Source organism: Brassica napus, unplaced genomic scaffold (genome assembly GCF_020379485.1).
Source record: "Brassica napus cultivar Da-Ae unplaced genomic scaffold, Da-Ae ScsIHWf_1495;HRSCAF=2091, whole genome shotgun sequence".
NCBI lineage: Eukaryota > Viridiplantae > Streptophyta > Magnoliopsida > Brassicales > Brassicaceae > Brassica > Brassica napus.
The window spans coordinates 27,501-32,500 of NW_026014908.1; positions in this window are offsets into that span (position 1 = coordinate 27,501).

Below are 5,000 nucleotides of genomic sequence, written 5' to 3' on the forward strand. Positions count from 1 at the left end.
GCTAAGCAAACCGTTACTAAGTTAGACTTGGCCTCCTGCCATGATCTAGCTTCAAGTAACGGGAACCTGCATTAAAACAAGTCAACAAACAATCCCTAGTTAACCATATATACGCCTGAGTTCAATACTCATGTAGTGTTAGACACTTAGACTATGCAAGTATCATTAATCGATCGACCAACAATCAAACAAGAACATGATCGGCCAACCAATGATACCGCATAGCTTTAATATCCACCACCCTTCACAAGCAATCACTCAAACACATACAGGCCAACGTCAGGCCTACACTAACGAAATACACATCAAGCCTAATCCGGTACCTAAACCAGACTTAGGACTTAATGTCAGAACCTGCAAGCAAATCAATCAACCACAAACACAATCACAATAATAAGACTATGAGTAACTACGACTCGATCTAACTTGTAACACCGTATATCGGTGCTACACTAACTCGAGGGTTCCATAACCCTCTACGACACTCTAACACAACACTCTAACCTGGGCCCTGGTGACTTCGTGTTCCTCCTCTCTATCGGCAATATCCTATCTCCCTACCACAAAGGCCAGAAGAAGGAACTTTCAACCGACCGCGGCCCACAGTCATTCGGGTCACCGCGCGACAGCCCACAGTCCTTCGGGTCACTGCCACATTACACCGTCGTGTAATACTCAGCCATAGTACATGACACCGTTCGTCTGAGTCTTCCCGATCCAGCGAATAAGGGGTTTCCTTGAACCCGCTGGGTACGAGGCCGAGGAAACACTAATCACCCCTACACAAGCCTAGTATGGGCGGGTACGCACATACTGTCGGCACACTCACACAACACAAACTCAATCTAGAACCTAACCTAAAGATAAAGTTCCAGATCCTAACTAGACACTCAACTCTACAACACAAACCATAGTACCAGTAGTCCGGCCTATATGGCCTAAGACCCTTAGTACTAACTACTAAACAATAATATCAATACTAAACAATACAATCAAACCGTTACCCAGATAGTCCAGCCTCCCGCTGAGAAACTATCTTTAAAGATAACGGGAACCTGCACTCAACAATATCAACACGCAATAATAGAAAACATGATGCATCCTAGCCCTAGTCCTAGTCAGGTTATTAACTCAGTCTTAATTCCATTCATCTCAGCTTAGCCCTTGCTAAACTGAGTCCGGTTCCATAAATAAAATAACCCTAAGGACTCTACCATTCAATAGCGTGATCATTCTAATCTATATGCAGACTCGATCTACCCTAAATTCCAAGTGGAATTCAACAACCAACTCAAAACTACCCTAAATTCCAAGTGGAATTCACACAAGCCAACTCACAGTGTTCTAGGCGAGAAGCAGCTGGTTGATCGGAGAGGACATGGCCAAAACCCAAGGGACGCCTTGACTGGACTGGACTGGACTGATCTTGTCTTGGACACACCTCGGCTTCACCATGAAGAAACTGAAAGGCGTCGATAGGCTGATCTGGACTCGGACAGAACCTCCTTAGCTTCTGGACAGTTCTTCGGACTTCCCGGGCAGTATCGAGCAGAACTTCGACTGATCTGAACCCGTGGAACTGAACTAATCTTGGACAGCACCTCACTTAATTGTAGGAGAATATGACTGGCTTGGACGGATTGAATTGACAGAGCTTCCGCGTCACAATCGTAAAGAATCGACGATTGGACGGAACTGGCCTTCTCGGTCTTCAGAATCGATCAAACTCTAGATCGAACACTTTCTTTCTCTCTCTCTTCTCTCTGGCCACGTTGACTTGATTCCCATCTGATCTGATCTTCACTTGATTGGCCTTCAGTTGGACAGAACCTTCCCAAGGCGATGACTCGAAATCAATAGAGAACTGATCTCGAAAACTCTCTAAAACTCTCGAAATAGCTCGGAATCACTTGCTTTCTTTTTCTACTTTTCTCTCACGTTTTGAAATGGCTTTGGACAGGTCTGGATGTGAAGAAATGAGTAGGGTCGTGGGGTATTTATAGGAGACACCAGCCAATCAGCTTCAGGTTGGTGGCAGCCCGTGTGTCGCTCCGCATGGCTTCGGACACATGCACGGCGACACCTCGTGCTCCACATGGCTGGCTGCATGTCCAGGACACATGCAGGACGCCACCACTCCTCCCAGATGTCAGGCTGCATGACTGGAGCTCATGCAAGACGCCACCCCAGCACACACATGTCGATCAGCATGCTTCCCGTTGCATGCGCGGAGACACCTCGTGCTTGGCCGTTCCACCTTGTGCTTCTATGTGTCAAGCTGCATGTTCAGCTTTCATGCACGTCTACACCTCCTCCTTGTGTTGACACTCAGCTGCTGATGTGATAGACAGAACGTCCTGGCCATATGCATAGGGACACCTCGAGCTTCCGGTTGATTTGTGTGATTTCGGTCTTTCTGGTGAATTTTCGTCCCGCGATCAATCCCGAATATTTTTCCGCTCCCGTTCTGATTCTCTAATATTTTTAATAAACTCCAGATGAATACTGAGATCCTCTAAAAATATTTCCCGAGCCTCCGGCTTCTTCCAATAATTTCGAAAAACCGAAATTAGGGTTTTTGACCAACTTCGGGTTTTCCCGTCGTGCTTGCTTCCCGTCCTGCTTACTCCCGTCATGCTTCCAAATTATAATATCTCTGAAATAATATTCTGATGATAGATGTGAAGTTTCGCAGAAAACTTAGTGGCTAAGAAACGTCGGGTTTCTGAAACGTCGAGCTTCTAAACCGTCGTGCTTCCAAAAATGTGATTCTTCCAAAACTTCGTCTGATCAATCTAAGACTCTTCTAAGAAAGGTAGAGCAGCTTAATAGTCTCATGGTTCACTCACGATCCATTCTTCGACCACATCTACTTCGAACTTCTCGGTTGGCCGTACCCCCGCGGTTCGATCATCAAGTTGATGCTCGACCAATCTTCTGTCTTCTCCGAACCATGTTAAGTTTTGTGTGATCAAAACTCAACATTACTCCAATATGTAATCTCCCAAAAGCTTGGCTCCAGATTCTGACTTTCCCTTGCTCGACCATTTTATCCCGAAGGGCGGTTATCACATTCTTCCCCCCATAATAGAATTCGTCCTCGAATTCTTAGTTGTCCAATGGCTCGCTTCACGACATGTTCATCCCTTGATGAAATTTCTCCTTGGATCACTTGTCTCGCGGTCTTGATCACTGATGTGCTCTTTACGGTTTGCCCTTGGTTTCCTCCTTTCGGTTTCTCTGGTCTCTACCCAAACTTCGGTTCTGAACTCACTCCTCTTGATACATCTCAAAGCATTCCTTAGTCTTGAATCTGTCCTTCACTTCTTGATTTCCCATGCTTCACTCATTCTTAACTCATCTCATATCACTTCACTCTCATGCTGAATTTATCTTCATATTGCTTCACCGTATCTACTGCTCTCCCATGAGTCTCCTTCTCAAAGTCACAAAACTCTTCACTTGATGAATACTGATCGTCTTCTTGCATTTACTCTGCCAAACGCGAATCATCTTTGCTTCTGATCACTGAAACCTTTCTTTTCCCAAAACTGATGAAGTCCTTTCTCAACGAAGTCTTGCTCATACTGTCCAGTCCATACACTGTCCAGTCCTCTGAATCTCTCTCTCTTCACTTTGGGTTTTTAGCCTTGAACTCCCTCCACTTTAAGGTTTCATTCCTTAAAGTTCCGATCAACGAACACACAAGCTGCAACTCAAAAGAACACCACATGCAAGTTAGTAGACATTAATCAAATAATCCACTAACCCAGCAAATACTAACAATGAAACCTAACCGCAATTCTAACCATCAACCTAACAGTTCTACCCAAGCAACCTAACAGTTCTACCCAAGCAACCTAACAGTTCTAGATTCCACTATCTCAATCCTAATTCCTAAAACCACAAATCCTATCGCTGGACGTGACCGGTTTCCCTAATGCCTTTTGTGACTCAATTTGACTCGATAAATATTTAAAACCGATTAAATCATGAGTTCCGGAAGCATGGACGAAACCATGCTCTGATACCACCTCTGTAACACCCCCGAACCGTCCTAAGCATAGGTCGACCCACCGGCCAACAATCAAACAAGAACATGACCGACGGACGACCCACACCAAGGGTTGGAGATGAAAGGCCAACCGGCCAGCCAACAATCAAACAAGAACATGACTGACCGTCCAACCCAACACCATGGTCCGGAAGCGCTACGTGACGGGTTAGGGACGATCCGGTCAGAGTCACAAACTTTACTCCACGACCTAGACCAGTTCATCCACTAACTCGTCCCGCTGCGTCAAGGCATAAGGCTTTGCAACCCGTACCTAGAGTTAGCGTTTTCCGTTAGATCGAGGCCTAAGGCTTTTCAACCCGTACTACGACCTAACGTTGTGTTAGACCGGACTAGTCAAATATCAGAGTACTCATGAAGCGCATATAAAACAATTACTTTATTATTCGAGAAATATCCATACATTGATATAATTCGAGACCGGTCCCGGCCTAATTGCCAAATCGAGTCAACTAAACACAAATCCACAATACCGTTTACAAAAGGCATGAAAATCTACACCGGCGGTCCTAACGTCCAGCACCAAGCTATCCGATCATCCTTACCTAAAGCGACCTGCAAAAAGGACAACGGAGTTGGATGAGTAACCTAATGTTACTCAGTGAGCTGGCGGCCTCTACCCGCAACCTAGACTCTAACCCAGACAACCCAAAATAACAATCAATCTAGCCCTAGCATGCAATAAAAGCTAAGGCTAAGCAAACCGTTACTAAGTTAGACTTGGCCTCCTGCCATGATCTAGCTTCAAGTAACGGGAACCTGCATTAAAAAAAGTCAACAAACAATCCCTAGTTAACCATATATACGCCTGAGTTCAATACTCATGTAGTGTTAGACACTTAGACTATGCAAGTATCATTAATCGATCGACCAACAATCAAACAAGAACATGATCGGCCAACCAATGATACCGCATAGCTTTAAT